Below are 18,738 nucleotides of genomic sequence, written 5' to 3'. Positions count from 1 at the left end.
CGTTGGTGTGATTTGCAAAACCTTTTCTTTTGTCTGTACTCTAAATCGCCCACCGGAAAGTCGCCCCAAGTTCTCTCGACCGTTGTCATTGGCTGGGCGATGGGCGATGGGCGTAGAATTCACCGCATCATCATCACTCTGTCCACCTTTCGCTGAGCGAAGAGGTGCACGGGTGCTATTTATAAAAGATTCTACCGCAGAGGAATATTAAACCGATCGGCACCACCCAACCAAAGGCCCTGACGCAGCTGACCGTCCAACTAGTTTGCTGGTGGCACACTAGAAAAGAAAACGAAGTGAACATAATACGTGAAAAAAAGAACACTCTTCCAGCGTGACATTGAAACCTACGATACGGATTGTGTGTTTGCGTTTGGGGTGTCGGTTTGTGGCCTCTTTCCAAGTGCGTGTACCGCTTGCTCACTCCGAGAAAAGGTGGTTGGCGAGTGATAAATGGCTCCTCACCCGCTTTTTGTCCCGCTGTCCAACCTTGCCAAAATGAATGAAGATGACAATTTGTATGCTTTTTTTGTTTGTTTGTTGCTTTCCATTGCTCTAACCACCGAAAATAGAAGGTCACACGGAGCGGATCTGATGTCCTTTCGTGGGTGACCTAACCTCAAAGAGGGAGTGCTACTCAGGACCGCACTGTAAAGAGATCCTTTTTGGAAGGGAAATTTAATATGAAATTCAGTTCGTGTCTGTTACCGGGGGTGGGGTCGTTGATGGTAGAGTTGTGCAAAATTGTTTTTACATCGCTCTGTTATCAAATCCTTTTCCATCAGCCCATTTAGGGAAACTGGGCGTGAGTTTCGGGGTCTCGGTGCGCAGCTGTCTATCAAATAGTTTAGACGTTGAGGTCTTCAATAATTTAAATTAGTCGTTTTTTATTTTGCTGAATGCCAAAGACCCATAATTTTCTAAATCTAAATTCTAAATTTGATAAAATATTATCAATTATGCTTATTAATTATTGGGGAATGCTATCGTTTTATGCATTAAATGGCAAATGATTTCAGTTTGTCTTTGGAGTAAATTGAAAAAAAGATTAATCATTTTTAAGATACCTCTAATCACTACTTTACAACAATGTATGGGCTATACATGTAGATACAGGGAATTTATTTTTTATTTTTTATTTTTTAGTATTTATTTTTTGCAAAGTTCACTCAGATTGATAACAAATAAATAGACAATTTCTAACAATTTGAGATCGCGTTTCACTGCTAAATATTGTTTAAAGTATGCTGGCATATTTGCAGAATAAATACAAAACCAAAAAATGCCACCTTTTTTCAGTGTTCACAAGGGCAATAGCAATCCTCTTCGTTTGGTCTGGCCTCTGATAGGTAGTTGACAGTTTTCCATGTCCTGAATCCTGTGATGCTCTGATCAAACAATAAATGAAATCTCTTTTCGAACGAACAAGTCAGCGTGCATTTTTATTTTGTGAGGTTTCATTCATTTCATATATCAATTTAAATATACATACAAGCCAACCAAAACGCAAACAGTTGGATAGTGTTTATTAAAGCGTACCTGAAGCAAACAAAACAAAATCCTGCAAATTTTTCGGTGAAAAAGGTTCTCGAGTCTGACGCAAAAGTACACTTTCCAGGAACTAGTTTTTGCCTGCGGTCAAAACTTGTCAATATTTTCAACTCCTCTCCCCGTGGGCTGCTGATGAAACCATTAAACGTTTGTCGAGTTTTGCTGTTTGCTAAAACGATGGTGGTTGTTTTTTTTCAAAAGCTTTCATTGCAATTGGTGGAATCATAAATTTTGCACCACTCAGCCACTTCCCAAGCACGCATATACAGAGCGCAATTTCGTTGATATGACCCCATCATCAATTGGGGTAGTTACGGCTGAAGTGCCGCAAAAAGCTGAATGCAGCATCACACGCTAAAGGTACTAATCATAATATCAAAATATGTTTTGTTATTTTTACTTGTACGTTATTATTATGATATGCCCCGATCGACATGCAGCCACGCTCCCGGTTGTTGCCCGGTTGACACTTAATTGCACGTGTGCGGTTTTTTTTTTTATGTGGCATACCAGTGCACGGGGTGAGCTTTTCCCCTGTTATTTTACGAGCACCAAATCTCGGCACTGGAAAGCTTTGTTGTTGTCCCGTCGACGGCCGTGTGCGCGGTTTGCCTGACGTTGGCTGTTCTTTTTTATGGAAGATCGAATCAAATGCGCTGGATGAAGGAGATTGATTGGACGCTTTGGCTGACGGGTGTAGTACTACCACTTTCGATTGATTTCTTTTTTTGTTCATCCTCTTCTTCAAAGCTCACCCCCGGCTCACAGCCCACCAAAACGCCAACGCGCACTCTGTGCTACCCACTTTATGAAGCATTTTTGGGGAGTGCTTGTGAGTGCGTGTGTGTGTGCTGTGGACATCATTTTGTGTGTGTGTACTGGATGGATTTTTCGATACTAACATGCTTTTTTTATACGCGTGGGAAAGAAGCCAAACAAAAAATTGCACTTTCTTTCATGAAATTGAGGGAGAAAAGGGAAGGTTGCTAGGCTTCGCCGGCTCGCGCAAAACCCTTCGCCGCGTTCGAGTTGGGGGTTTGGGGGGAATCCATAAAACGATTTTGATTGACACACCTCCTCTGGAACGTGGGATCATACTAAATTTGTTTGACGATGACTAAGGCCTGTGCCAGTGTGCCGCCAGAGCGGGTGCGACCCGAGAACGAGCATTATTGGAACGATCCCTCATGAAGCCACCGACGGTGATGTTATGGGAAATACTTTTATGGGCTTTCGTGGAGCGGAAGGAGAGATTTGATCAACCGGCTTAAGGGAAGAGAAACATGTTATTTTGAAGAGAGATTTTGTTTTCCATTGAAAATGCTGTAACGGCTCTGCTGTGCAGCCAAGCGTGTTCATGTAGTCTATGAAATCAATTTAGTATTTTGGTGTGTCTGTTCTTTTAAATTAGAGCATACAAATACTGCAAAACATTGTAATTATGTAAAATTACCGATATGGCTACGTCAAACAACAATCGTAAAACCGGCTGAGTGTCCATTTTCCAGCACTATTCCCGTCTTCATTGCGCTGTTTGTCCACATGCAAATGGTTCGCCACTTTACGATGGCAATGCAAATGATGGTCGGTTGGTTATTTTGGCAATATGAAGCTTTATGTGGCACCGTTACCATTTCATCAACCGAAGTGGCCACAACATTGTGTGTTGCTATGAAGATGGCTGGCTTTTTTTCACAACGATAATAATAATAATAATAATGACGCATGTAAACGTCTCAAAAGATGTAGCGATTCTATTTCCATCCACAAGCAGCTACTCGTGACTAAATGTCGTCTGTGCATAAACTTGTAGGTCCCGAGCAGGTGCAGGTACTGTAAAGCCATCCTTTTTTCGCAGAATGCTTGCCGTTTAACACGTGGTTAGCCACCGCATATTTGGACGGGTAATAACAATACAGGGAAATAAATTACATCCATCCGAGCTGCAGTTCATGCGTGTACAGTAAGCACTTTCTCGGAAGCGTTATTGTGTGTCCTGCACGTGTCGCTACCGAGAAACTATCAGAAAGGCAGCAAACAAAGCGCCTAAAGGTATGCATTAGGCGCAGCAAAATCGAATGCTTGCTGTTCTGCCAATGTTAATCGCATTCTTTCGTGTTCTGCATCAGCACAAGGAAGACTTTTCACAGTTGAAGCACAATCATCAAGGAATTACATTACACAATCACCTGTGAATAGTGCTCCTGGGATTGCCTTTTGCCTCGTCAGTACATTTGAATTAAAATGGCCTGTTTCGTAAGCAATGGTTTGTGGCTGTAGTTGTTGGGCGGCACCAAATGACAACGTCTTTGGCAATGGGAATCAAACCGTCCAAAAATATTCTCAGTCTTCTACGTGACCTGAAGTATTAACAACAAAAAATCACAGCAGATTCGTTTTTTTTTTTTTTTTTTTTGCTGTCTGTTCATCCGTCTGCAGGCTTTACAATGGGGGTCAGTGAACCATTATGCGATGGCTTTTGCGCTGCTCCTTTGTGCAGCTTTTTTTCCTGCTGAGTTGGGTCGGCTTTGCGACCCAACCGTGGATCAGCAAGTGACACAGAATGGTAAGGTTCTTTTCCGAACGCCCAAGATATTGAGTTTGTTAGTGACAGCGCCCTCGAGCTTTCAATGTTGTTGTTGTTTGGACAGAAGCATGTTGAATATAATGTAAAAATAAGTCCTGGTTACTTGCAGACCCGTGACCCAAGTCAGTGTACTCAAACACCTTCGTTCGCGACATCACCTTACGCCATCGTCTTCATGCTGCTGTGCGTTAATGTCGTAACTAAATTCAAAAAAAATTCTTTTTGGTCACAAAACGATTTTCTTTCACTCTCTCTCTCTTTCTCACTCTCTCTCTATCTCTCTCTGTCTCTTTGCCTGTTAGGTTTAAGAATGTCTTTGTTGGCAAGCGATGACACGGTACAAAAAAACCAAGAGCTTGATAATTTCTCGCCGCTGAACAATGAACGAGCATTTTGGAGGGGAAGCAGTGTCGTGTAAAAACATTACCCGCCCTGCAGCATCTCCCTTACTTTACCGGTGGGGGTGGCGAACTTTTTCAACTAGGTATTTCAATTTTTCCACCTGAATGGCACAATGGGGAGCAATTAAAATGCCTCCGGTGGGGTGTGGGTGAGTGTGCCAGCACTGTATGTCAGGCTTACTTTTTTAAGTTTGGGGTAGACAAAAAAAAACGGACAACTGGGGTAAAGAACAAATGATGCCTTTAATAATTTGAAACTGTCTGCGGAAAGCGTTAATGTTTTGATTTTAATTATTTTGTTGGCGCCAGAGACACTTTTGTGGCGGCAGTGGATAGGGGGGGAAAAGCAAACAAATTGCAACACGAATTAACCCATACCGTGATGCAGTGCGCCGTGTCAATTGATGAATTTTAATGAAAAGCGTGCTTTTTAATTAAGGTGAAGTTAAGCTTCACTGCTCACCTTGCGTAACTTTTGAATAGCAATTTAAATGCCCATAAAATCGAACGTCCGCGCCTAAATGTAGGCAATTGTTCTTTTCAACAGTTGTAAGCAGCTTCCTGCAGCCTGTAACAAACCTGTGTCTTCAATTGCTTTTTTGCGGGATAATTTAACACATGAGCTATTCTGAATTTTTATTGGATTTTGTGTTAAAAGATTACCTTTGGAAACGGACATTATACGGAACGTTAAAGCGGCAGGAAACCCTGAAAAAGGCCCCGTCCTAAATCATCATCAACAATGGGCACGTTCTCTCCGGTGTCCGTCCATTGAATGGGAAATGAGATGCGATTGCTCAGTGCGGGTGTTTCTGCACAGCTCCGAATCGGCTGCCAACCATTCGGGCTTAGCAATAAATGATTTGAAGCAAGGTTTATGGCATCATTAGATAGGCTTTGTTCTAGCTTACTTTGTTGAAAGCCATCCACTGGAGGTGTGAATGCGCGCCGCTTCGTTACGTCCATTGTCCATGCAACTATTATCATTCAATGCAGGGCACATTTGGTGCAGCGCATCTGGAGAACAAATAAACGAAATAAATCCAACCAACAATGGGTCAAACCAGTGGCAAACTTTGGCTGAACAAATCATAGTTATAGTTAACCGAATGTGAATACATTTACCTTTGGTTGGAAACACGAATCGGATGTAAAAACACCCAAAATCGATAGCCACAATTCTTGGAAGGGTAATTTTCTTTTTATGGCGCATTGTCAAGGGCATTGTTAGACATTTATTTTCTGATTTATTTTCGCTACATTGCAACGGTGGTTCCGTTGACCTCTTCCTGCGGGCTGGCTCTTGGTAACAGGGTTTCGCGATTTGCTGCCGAGCCCGGGCAACACTTAAACACGGCCCTATTAAGCGAGCTGCAGCGTCGCTGCAGCAACGTTAGGCACTCCCTGGAGTGCGTAACGCCAGATGGTATAAGTACCGGCTGGATTTAAGGTTATTATTTATGGAGCAAGGCTTTACGGCATGTCTATTAAGGTTGGTAGCTTCGGTCGGGGTATGGGGTTTTTTTTTGTTGCTTGTTCGGCACACTCCACAAGCGTCAGAGAAGCCCGTTTGGACCGGGACAGCACTTTCTTTGTTCGCTGGAAAGCATGTAGAAAATTATCTTTCATTCGCAAACCGATTATGGCGCTGGAGTGGTACCGGAAACGAGCTTAATCTGTTGTTGGGATGGGTTTTTTTGGGCTGTTGGTGCAAAATTTATTATTTTAGGCTTTACGTACGAAGTATACGGTAAACTTTTCGAATCGACGCATTATGCTTTGCGTTGGTCGACAGATTAGCCAACACTCAACAGGGCTGAGGATCGAAAACAGAAAGAAACCTTATCCTCTATCATCAAAGATGTGGTTTTGTAGATTAATTTCAATGACAAAAAAAAAGATTGCATGATTATAAGATGAGTATCTTCACCGTATGGTGTATACTAAAAAAGTATCTGGTTTTTCATTGTAAAAATAAACCACATTGAAAGAAACGCATAAAATTAGAGACTTCAAATGGTTGGAGATAAACACCTTTTTCTTGCCAGTATTTTTATATTAATATTCCACACCCAACCTTCAGGCAACACACCAATTTCACAACCTATCTGGTACCCAATTTTTCATTTGAAATTATAAACGATTCAATTGAATGGAATGGAAGAGAAGCAACAACAAAAAAACAACTCATAAATCATAATCCAAGGTGGAAGGGAATATAAATTCCCCCCGATACCCGGTGCGGCGGTTCGATCCATCCATTTTCGGCATAATAAATCGATACCGATCATTTCACTGACAGATCACACTTGCACGGTTTGGCGTTGTTTACATCACCACCACACAACAGGCACACTGATAGATTGATACCGGTAGCATCTTACCGGCCGGAGCGTATTTACATTTCTATCGAAATCGGTTCGTTCTGGCGGCACGAAGCAAATTTGCAAAAGAAGGAGGAAAAAAAAAACGCCGACAATATCACCATCAACAAGTTGGCGGGACCGTGGGTTACCCGTGATGTTGCCTTCCTCTTCTTATGCGGACCTCATTGATGTACGGTGGTGTCCGTTTTTTTTTTGTACACTCACAGACAGAAGAGTGTTTATTTTCGTTCCCCAACCGACACACTCAGAAGCATGTGCCAGGATATATGTACCACGTTTCCTAGCAGCTCGCCCGAAGCCTAACCGCCAACGAGCGAACCAATTCGAGTAGTTCAAGTGTGCAATGCAATAGGATGTGCAAACGGAAATTTGCCATGCGTTTAAAGGAGAGGAAGTAAAACTTTATTCCAATCGGATGTACACTGCGTGTGGGATTCTTTTGGGAGGGGGAGTTCCTGCAAGTGATTTTCCTATCTCGGGTGCACAGCGAGGGAGCACCAGTAACGGGGACGTACAAATCGAACGGAACAAAACGGATTTGGCGAGTTTGCTTGGTTTTTGGCGCGGTGCGGTACGTTCCCAAGCTACGTTTGCCGGTTTGCCGGGCAGAGTTGGATAACTTTTGATTGGACCAACACTTGAGACGGCATTCAATGTGCGGTGAGTTGAGATCTGTTCGAGCAGTTGATGGTAGACGGATTGGTTCAATGACATACTTCGATTTGTGTCTGATATGTTCATGATTGAGTTGCATTCGATGGTGTAATTTTACTAGTTTCGTGATGCTGAAACTTGAATTTATATTACAATTGATTTTCTGAAGCATAAAACAATTAATACCTAAAACATACTAGCAAAAGGAAACATACAATTCGATACACAATCAATTTCAAAGCAAAACTCTAGCTTGTTACACAATGATAAGAGTTATTAAACTATGAATAAATCATTGGTCTCCCCGGTATCAGCATAAGCATTGACACTGAGTGAACCGATTAGTAAACCTCCTAACCTACATTCTTCCCGCTACAAGAATGGTTTTCTTCGTAACATTTCTGCCATCTCTACTGGTTGTTTGCAATAAAAATGTTAATCTCCTTTGCCCCCCCCCCCGCCTAAGTTATCGAGCCACCTAACACGAAACCATCTGTGCCCCGGCTGCAAGGTAAACAGTTGGGATTAGATTCCGTGTAGTGTAGGGGGCCCCTGGCGCGTAGGTGGCAGCAGAGAGGGTGGCAGTGATTTCGGTTTTGGAAGGAGAAACGAACAAACCCGAATGTTAGCTGGCGAGAGAAAGGCTAATGTTTACAGGCGCGTGTTTGCTTCCCTGCCGCTCCGGCGTGCATGTTAGCACCGCAATGTCTAATGCGGTTTAGTTTGTACTATTGCCCCTTGATCGCTTACAGCAAAACACGCCAATCAATGTGTGAATGAGACGGGAGTAAAAAAAAAACAATCGTAGCGTTGCCTGTCAGCTGGAAGTGGTGGGCTGGAGAGGGCCATTGAAGTTAGCTATAAAAGCGGTCCCGTACCATCGGCTTTCGGTCGTTATGAAATTCGACACCGGAAGCTTTAACTGTATGCTGACCATCGAAGGCAGCAAATTTGACTTTGTCGCTTGGTTGGGGAAACGATTGTACGGGCAAATTTTGGATTCAATTATATGTGTGCTCAAATCGATCGCCAACGTAAGACGATCATTTTTAGTAAGGTGAACGGTCACAGTATCGACACAAAAAAATGATGGAAATATTTTCTTTTGTGAATTGTTAAATACACTCTAACTTGCATTTTGAGTGGAATTAAATGAAAAAAGTAAATGTATAAAATGATTTTTGTTGCTCAAACTACAAGTTTTATACAAAACTACTTTTTTATGACGAATAACGTGATATATAAAGTACTATAATAAAATTGAAAGGCATTAAGCCCTTTACAGTCACGTGATTTTGAAAAAAAAAAATATGTCAATACATTATCACCCATTATATCTGTTTTTATTACAAATTAAACTACAATTCATGAAAAAAAATCCGTCAAACAGAATAAAAATAGGAATCTTATAGGATGGTCTGAGCACTACTCGGGCAAAACTGTGTACGGGTTAAGGTGCTACTAAAATTAACATGAAAATTTAAATGGTTTTGTATTGCAAGTTGAACTATCGAGAAATCATAATCGATAAATATCACTTCCTGTCACTGTCACTGCAACTCTTTACTGTCATTGACTCGACTGATTTAGAATGCAGAAATAACTGGAATTGTGTTGTACGATGAAAGATGCTACCATTTCTTAAATATAGTTTTGTGGAATTAATATACATTTTGGTGAATAATGAAATTGGAGATAATTTTATGAAAAGGGTAAGGTAAGGGTAAGGATAAGGTTGTAAAAATTCCAGTCTAATAAACGCGCCAATAGGGAGTGCTTCGACGAATGACGGTTTGACAGATACGACGATGTTGAATAACAGCCGGTAGACAAAATACAAATAAATACAATCATACATGAGCTAACTTGATTCAACTTGCTACGAATCGGTGTTAGTTTATCTTTCCTTCAGATAGAAATAGTTTAGACTGAAAACCTGAGTTTTATGTTTCGATTATGATTTAGTATGGAATGGCGGTCCCGTGGTACAGTCATCAACTCGTACGACTCAATAACATCCCCGTAATGAGTTCAAGCCTAGAATGGAGCGTCCTCCCGTAGCTAGGACTGATTATCTGGCTTCGGGTAATGAATTAAGCCTCGAAAGCCTGTATAGTCCATTATATCCTCGTAGAAGAAGAAGAAGGCTTAATTTCAACCACCAAGTTTCAAACTCCAGCTGATCGTAAACCGCACTGGTATCGTAAAACATCCCACTTTTCGATCATTTGACATAAATAATGAAAAAAAAAAATGAAAAATTTATTTGAGGCTGAATTCCATTGGAAAAGATAAGTACTCACTATCAACTATTTGATGGATAAACTTAACATTTTTAGCTTCCTGAACGCTCAGTGACAAACTGTATACTGTGCTTAAATGATTGCTCGTAATTGCTACTTAAATTGCTTGTATATTGTAAAGAGCATTGCAGTATTGCCGATTTAACCTTATTAAATCATTATCATTTCATCTAATTTCATTGAACCACAAACCGAAGAATTTGCAGCTAATTATATTTAATAATTTATGTACAATGAGCTATGAAACGTCTTAAAAAATCTTTGGTGCTGGATATTCAACACCTGCTACCGCATAATGATAGTTAGCAGCCTTACCAACTGCACCTTAAAACGCCTAATGTCACTCTATTTATTGAACTAATGTACCGCTTATTGACGTTACCGCTACTATTACCGAGCGGTAGCAAGGTACACGAGCCTTCAGGAAACAATATCGACACGTGTGTTTATCACCAATTCCAAGTATCATCACTCTCCGGAGTAGGGTGTGCGCAAGCCTCTGGTGCCACAAGTTGATTGGGCAAACATGTAGCAATGGTTTTAGCACCTTTAACAGTTTGCAACAGCAGCAGGCGGAGGCGTTCCACTCGTATGGTACAAATTTTTAACCTTTCCATCATGATTGCATGTGCCGCGCACACGCTGTCAGCAGATGACACACAGGTGAAGGTAAACACACCGCAACAGTAACCGTGCGCTGTTGCAGCAACTAGTTGGCAGTGTTCTTGCTTCTTCGTCAAAATGATGGACACCGTTTTGGTGCTTTTACTTCGTGTGATAAGTAACAGCGAACGACGGTAACACGACTTTGCGTGTACACCTGCAAAACATGTGGCACGCTAATGTTACCGGTATTCCTAGCGTGTGTATTTAAACGCCCTTTTTCGCAAGCGTGTGTCTTGTGCGCTCACTGTGTGCCGTGTCCGCTCGCCCCACGTTCCCCGGTACATTGTCTCACGCCGATGATGCCGTTCTTCCTCGGACGCGGAAGAGTTGTGTTTGCTGCGGTTACAATGGTAAATGATACATTACCGGTGTTTTGCTCCGGCGGCATCTGATGTTTACGCCCGGAGCCAGAGGTTTGATTTTATTGCTGGAGCGTAAATTTTTCAAGTAAACAACCCGTGGCCACATTACACGCCGATTATTCATCGTTTGTCTTTTGGCGTCTGCAAGCCGAAAGGTGTGCCTTTGTTACAGGGGGTAAGGAGAGAGGAGGGGGAGAGAACCACCGCTTGCTCTCTGCTACACGACACGCAACGGAAGCCGAAAGTGTTTGGTTCGTTTGTGTAATTCCGCATACACGGCCGTGGAAAGGTTTCCGTGGAATTATTTGAATAATTGAATGTTTCCGTCTGGGCGATGATGATGCTGCTGCTGCTGCTGCCGCTGGTGTTGTGAGGAAATAAACTTTCAACCCGTGGGAGTTATCCCAAGTGGCAGGTATGAAATGCCTGCAGATCTATCTGTCCGGAACTGTTGTAGATGTTTCGCAAGAATTTTGGAAAAGCGGTTAAAACACATCGTAAAGAGAGAGCGAGCTTACACTATTTGATGTATATGTTTTTCTTAGGAGAAGTTTAAGTTGTATCAGAATGTGACCACACAACAGCCACTATTGAACCGCCTGCCAGCAAAGGTGCAATAGTAATCCCATTCGTAGGATTCTGTTTCAGTATGCACGATTCAGTGTCATGTCAACGGGAAGGTTTCTTTCCAAGCTGCAGCGCATTTGTCGTCCAATTTTATGTGGTGAAACGTTCGACATATCAATTTGTGCAAACACGTGACGTTTCATTTATTCTAGTTAAATGTAAAACCAAAGCAACACTCTGCTGATAGAAGATGGTTGCAAAAGCGAGCTGTTGACAGGCAGGATACTTGAAAAGCGTGCTGAGTGCTGAAACATTACCCTACCGGAGCGTGTTATTGGAGCGAGAAATCGCTACTTTTCCTTTTCCTTGCATTGTGTTGTTATACATTTTCTCCTCCGTTTTTGCGATGCAATGCGGGAAGATGTTACTCCGTGACCTGGAAGCTAATTTAAACAGTCTTTGAATGGAATATATTTATCCTCATTGAAACTATGGCGAAAATTGAATGCGGAGCGCATCGGGTTGGATCTGGTTAGAAAAAACATGAGGTTCGAGTATGGAGAGGGCAAACGCGTCAAGCTGAAAATCTCATAGCAAACAATCTTACATACGTTTTCACGGTTTTGGCAAACGAGTTCGCGCTTCGTGATTTGCCAAAAAAAAGAATGGAAAATGAAACTGAACATCCCATTTGCAATCTGTGTCAACTTCAATCGTGTTCGCAATCATACATGTTTTGTGGCGCTTCGATCGAGCTGAAGTCTGAAGCGGATCAAACGCTACCTGGTGCAAGGGAACAAACGATTCGATGCTCGGGAAATCATTTCACCTTCTTTGTGCGTTTGTGCTTGGTAGATGCAACTTTATTATGCAGGTGGAGTACGTTGACACAGTACACAGAGAGAGAGAGAGAGACGCTTGTGTGGATAATCTTGATTGATTATTTAAGGTAAATTGAAAGAGGACTTGTGCAATTCTAACGAGAACTGATTTGGTTGGAGGCGAGCAAACATTCAAAGGGGAATACCTTTGAAACATCTACTAACAATCATTTTGTAATTCAATGGTAGCAGCACTAACCTCATATATGTTTTTTTATAGCAATACAACTTCTCATCGATTACTAGACTGGAGCGCCTAAATGTATGCAATCTTTTTATTTGTGATAAATATTATAGCATCACCTGACTACACTTTTTGATAAGGTGGTCGCCAAACTTTGAGGCATAACTCTATTTCCAAAATCATTGGTTGCAAAATCTACTATCGTAAAATTGAGACACAGACGCAAAAATCACAGACGCGAACTCACCAAAAATCATGGACCAAACATTCACGATCGCAAATCCACGCGTTGCAAATACACTGGGCTTTTAAAATGGAAATCGATGTTTGTATAAAGAATGTGATATATGTGTGCATATATGTAGAAAGCTGCAGATATATTGAGCCACTTGTAGCATAAATTTTTGATAAACATAACTATAACATGGTATTAATAAAGGTCCTCTACACAATATAATCAGTGTTTGAGTGTGAAAAGTATATCATTTGTATGTAAACTATAATTTAAAAACCTCACGTTCACACCTTAAAAAAGGAAAAGAGGCATCATATTAGTAGAAATGACTCACAGAAATGACTTCGGATCGCGGTTTCGTTAACATTTCACAATTTCGACTACACATAAACTATCTCTTTATGAACTGTATTACTCAAGCGTTTACTATCAAACTAAAACGCCCACCCGTTATTTGGTAAACTAGATTGTCACGACATTTTCGCTGTAAGTTAAATCCGATTTAAAATTTTCTGTAAGAAGGGTAATACTCAGCAGAATAGAGGGTCTGTTTACATGCCGTCCCATTTTACAGCCCAGTGCCATTGCCGGCAAGGCTTATGGAGATTACAGAAGAGTCGAGTGCCTCGGGCCCACCAAAGCCCAGGCACATCATGGACCTAGCTCCTAGCAAAAGACGGGGTTTTATTTTTCACTCGCCAGCTTTCCCCATCCCGCACGCTCGCGATATGGCTGACCCGGCTAAGATATGAAAAGTAAAATATTGCACCCATCGTACGAACTTGATCATCGGCTAATACTGATGCCACGCGCTGTCCCCTTCAACATTCGCTTCACCGGGAACTGTCGGAGAAAAACAAAAAAAAACCCGACCACGACAAACCGAAGCGACGTGGACAAATAAGAGGGGCATGTCCACAGGGAAACTTATCATCTGCAGCGGCCGCTGCCACTTCCATCTCGGTCATAAAACGGGCAACGCCTGGCATCGTGGCACAAACCGTGCGCCTCGTTTTATAGAGTCAATACCATTATACGATCCTAAGGAGTTGTCCGTTTTTCCTGTGGCCCGCTTGCGCTGGATGTTTCCCCCCCCCCCCCCCCCCCCCCGGGCTGATCACATGAAGAAGGATGGGCACGAACTCGGAGTGAAATAAAAGAAAAATCTCCACTGACCGAACGTGAAGGAATCAGTTCCGTGGTGTTGTTTTGGATTGGGAATCGATCATACACTGTGTGCGGAGTGAGTTCCCCTTTTGACGAGTTCTGCTGCCGGCAAAATGGATCCTTGGTAGGACAGTTGGTTGGGATTGAAAAAAAAAATGGGGGAAAACAAACCAAAGGGACCGGCCTTTGTCCGGCATATACGGAGCTAAGAGCTCCAACAACAACCAAGGAATAAAAAAGAAACACATCTGTGCCAGACAATGAAGACAAAGCAGGAGCGACGTATAATCATAATAAATATAAAATTTGATTTAACGTCCTTCGAATGGCGCGAACGAGACCCTTGCAGTTGGGGAAGATGCTCAAAAATGGATGACCTTTGCGTACACTGCCGTGAAGCGTGGAGTGTGTCTCAACAGCTTGTTTTGGCTAACTTGCGTTGTGCCTCTTTCTGCTCTTTCTGCTGTTCTGTTTATGGGTGTTTCTCTTCTATGGCATTGGATCGTAAAAAGAAGTGCGTGAACCCCAAATGAGTGTATGTTCAAACAATTGGTTTATAGCGTTTTGATGCTGATAAGGTGTTACATGCGAAGGTTTTTACGATCGAACTTGAGCTGTTTTCGATGTTTTCCAGGTACTTTAAATCATATTTTAAAGGTCCATTAAATCAGGTGCAAATAAAGTTGTGTGAATATTATTGAAAAGAACAATACTTTACGCATCAGTCTTAAAGCTTTCGATTCGGAAAGGGTACTTGCATACATTTCAGTGGCAATATTTTCGACTAGAACAAAAAAATTAAGTCATCAAATTGGAAACTGTTCATAAGGCGTCTAGTTGGTTTGATTATCGGTAGTTCATGGCCAACACTAAAACCCCTTACAACCAATAATAATAGCTCTAGGTTATGGTTTTAGTATGAAAACGAAATGCTCTGGGTATTTTATTCCATGTCACCCGTAAGGTGGCGTGAGCTTTTGATAACATTTTTACACCTTCAGCACCTTTTACACATTTCCGGATATCCGGTGCTGAGCAGCCCAGCACGTCAGCAAAATATTTTTAACCACTGAATCCATGGCGAACATTGGAGTGTTTGTGAGTGTGGTTACTACATCGTACGGATATTATTGTAGCGGACATCCAGTGTATCGTTAAGCAGGTTTTATTTTTACGCTTAGCGTTTGGCTGATTTAGAGATTGTGAGTATTTTTTTTTCACCCCATCCTTCGATACTTTGCCCTGTTCCATTACTGTTCGTTTGTGGCTAAACGCTGACATTAATCTGACCAGCGTGGGGCAATTATAATAAATTCGTGTTATCTCGATACACCGAACAGGCTCACTGTCGTACGTGGCTAATGGTTGGAGTGATCCGCATTCCATGCACGACCGGTAACGACTGGGATGACAAATTATAGTACGGTTTCCTGGAGGGAGAAAAAGTGTTGGAGTTTATTGAATGGTGTTTCCAGAAAACGAATAGAGAACCTTTAAATTACATTTTATCCTTTTTAATGCGATACAATTTTTATAGCATATTGACTATTCCGAAAGCTCTGAGAAAGCTTTTTTAGGGCCGTTCCAGTGGTACAGTCGTAATCTTGCGTAGGTCATAATATAAAAAAGAATTTTGTTTTGATCGTCGTGATAATAGATTATTCTTGTAAAATCAACTTTACCGTAACACTGGCAACACTGGATTAATCTGATTTAATGTAGAATGGAATTTTTAAGATTTGGTATGCTAGCATCCATTAGTTTAATGGTGGCAAGCTTTTTGGATTTATAAAAAAAAAATCAATGTATGTAAAGCACTTAAGTTTTAGTAAACATTAATAAAAATTAAATATGCACTCTTGTGTTTGTTTTGTTCCTCATTACTGGCTTTCGCGTAAGGCACCGTGCGCCTCCATCAACCGTTGATAAAGTGTAATTTATGATGACGCTTATTTTTAATTGATTGGAATGCATATTAAAGAATAATTAACTACATTGCGCAGCATTTGATTAATTTCTAACGTCAGAAATATTGCCATTTCGAGATGGTAATTCTTATTTTGAATTAATTGGAAATTAATCCACCATGCGCCTCCATAACTGGTCAATCGTGCGAGTTTAGATGGGCAAAGCATGTCAATAAGGCAATTTTTAGCAATTTTGCTTTAAATTATACTGGAAAAAATGAAACCTCAGGAAACACTGTTTCAAACGTTTCTTTTTCCATCCTTTTCATAACCATCCATCAAACGAGAGGCGATCGATGATGGCATACGGTATATCGCTTCCACGAAGTGTTAAGTGATGAATGGTTTTAATCATTTGGCTTGTTGTTTTATGTGCTGTGTTAATGCAAGGACGTGTCTAGATTGAGCTTCAACAACTCGTGCCTTTAACAGTGGGCCGTAGAAAAGAGTTGGTTATATCGACATGAATCTTTTCAGTTTCATTCATCTATGTAGGGAAAAATAAGCCATTTTTTTGTTCTACCCGTACAGCACTATGCACAATGCCTGAGCAGGCAGATCATCTTACATGGGCGATGATTGCTTGGAACAGGAAAGCAATTACTTTAATGTACGGCTCGGTCCTAAGCCGGGACATTCTTTTTTTTTTTTAATTCACAATCTCTGTTTACGAAGTAATCCGTACTTTTCGTTGCTTGGATTAAATTCACCAGCAGAATCCTAGAAAAATGCGAACGAAAAAGGATTATCTTTGCCCTTTTTAATCATTTATGTAGAAATGGACGTAGGATACAGTAAAATTTAATGTGTCATTTATGTTTCTCATAATTTAAGCCTAACTTATAATACACCTTACTAGGCTGTAATTAACGCTTAATGTACTACACGAAATGAAATAAGCATTACAACCTATAATTATTATACCATTGTTATTAAGGTAAAAGTAAGGCTCAGCCCTCTACGTTACCCAATCAATTATAACAGCAATCAAAGTTGTAACAACTTTAAGATTTACAATTATAACAATTTTAAACATAAAAAGGGTTAATAATAAAAAATGATTAATTATTGTTTTACCCAGCTATCGGTAAAATAGGATATTGAATGTAAAAAAAATTATTAACCTCATTAATCGCTTTAAAAAAAAACTTGGACCTAATCTAATTTTCATTCAAAATGGCCAGAAACATAAATTAAATAGGTAATAATGATATCTCATATCTTTATTTTTTTTATATATATATATTTTCAATATTTTATATGTTATGCTGATTGAAAATGTTTCTAATGTTTGAAGGGTGTATAAGAACTTCCAGCTTTTGGACTATTTTTCATAAACCATAGTGCTACAATGGATAATATTAAAAATGTTTTTACATATAATTAAAAAAATAATCTTGTTTATATCGATTCATATTGAACCATCGCATTTCATCGCAATTTAGTTAAGTTTTTGTTTAAAAACTTGTACACTGGTCAGTCGCGTGGACAAAACTGTAATAAAAATGTTGCTTGGGAATATTTTAAGAAATGTAACGCTTCTCCAATGTAACGTAGAGAGCTGAGCCTTACTTTTCTTCTTCTTTGGCTTGAACCGATGCCGGTCAAGGCCTGCCAACACACTTGTGGGGTTGGCTTTCAGTGACTTATTGATTTCCCCCCATAGCAGGATAGTCAGTCCTACGTATGGCGGCACGGTCTATTTGGGGCTTGAACCCATGACGGGCATGTTGTTAAGTCGTACGAGTTGACGACTGTACCATGAGACCGGCTCATGGCCATGAGACCGAGCCTTACTTTTACCGTTATTAAAACTGTATAAAAAATGTCTCATCATTTAAACTATGCCAATTTCTGCTTCGCCAGAGGACTTTTTTATTGACCAATATTAATGATGAGATTTCGTTTTACCACATAATTACATATCTCCAAGAATATAAATGTAGGCTCGAAAATGAACGGACTTAATTGCTACTATCAAATCAAAGCCTAATAATAACACAATTACTTCTAAACACGACCCAATGATTATGCCATAAAAACCTCCACCACCGCAACACTTGACAATTAACAATCAGCATAATGTTTCGTACGTGTATCGCACAAGCATCACTTTCGCCAGCGAAAAGCGGGCAACAACATCTCTCTACTATACACTTGAACAACGGGGGCAATAAAAGTGTTCACTTCGTTATGCTCATAAAACATCCAACCTCCGGCCCCGTGATGTGTTGTTCAGCATGACTGACACGAATGAGCGGGACGGGCACACATCTTCGCCACAAGCGTTAGAAAACTACCATTCACTATGATTTATGATGCGTACCGTCAATAAACATGATGCGCTTTTTGCCCCCCTCCACTAGCAATTTAATTGCGCTGATTTCCAGCTTTATTGCCGTTCATTACGCCCCCCGGGCGTTCTTAAGCGAATGGGCAAAATTGGCTGTTGATTAGAAACCGTGATCGATCGGACGGAAACAGTGTGACAAATGCGATATTGCCTTCCTTCGGTGGTCGTTTTATTATGCGTAAGCAGCGAGGAAGTGAGGGGGGGAGATGAAATTAGTTTTACATCACTTTTACAATCCTCGTGTAGTGCGATGACCTACGTTTCTGCTAGACGTTCAAAGATGAAAGCATAACTAATGCCGAGTTGACTGCACTGACCTATAATGTGCGAAATATAATAAAACGATGAAGTGAATTTTGAATTTTGGATTAACAAGCGAACAACGGACATTTCTCAGTATAGAGACATGCCTTTCAAACATGATAAATCGTCATGGCTATGTATAGAACTGTTCATTTTCGAGTTGCTTTACA

At 40.8% G+C, this 18,738-nt stretch overlaps 1 protein-coding gene across 1 annotated transcript in view; it reads left to right on the top strand.

Moving 5' to 3' along the window:
- The window catches only part of LOC121598780 (neuropeptide CCHamide-1 receptor-like), a 56,237-nt gene that overhangs the window by 742 nt on the left and 36,757 nt on the right, over positions 1-18,738 (top strand). The gene's annotated exons all lie outside the window — the stretch shown is intronic.

This window comes from Anopheles merus, chromosome 3L (genome assembly GCF_017562075.2).
Source record: "Anopheles merus strain MAF chromosome 3L, AmerM5.1, whole genome shotgun sequence".
NCBI classification, from domain to species: domain Eukaryota; kingdom Metazoa; phylum Arthropoda; class Insecta; order Diptera; family Culicidae; genus Anopheles; species Anopheles merus.
The sequence above is the reverse complement of the archived record's forward strand: the minus strand, read 5'-3'. Positions and strand labels throughout refer to the sequence as shown.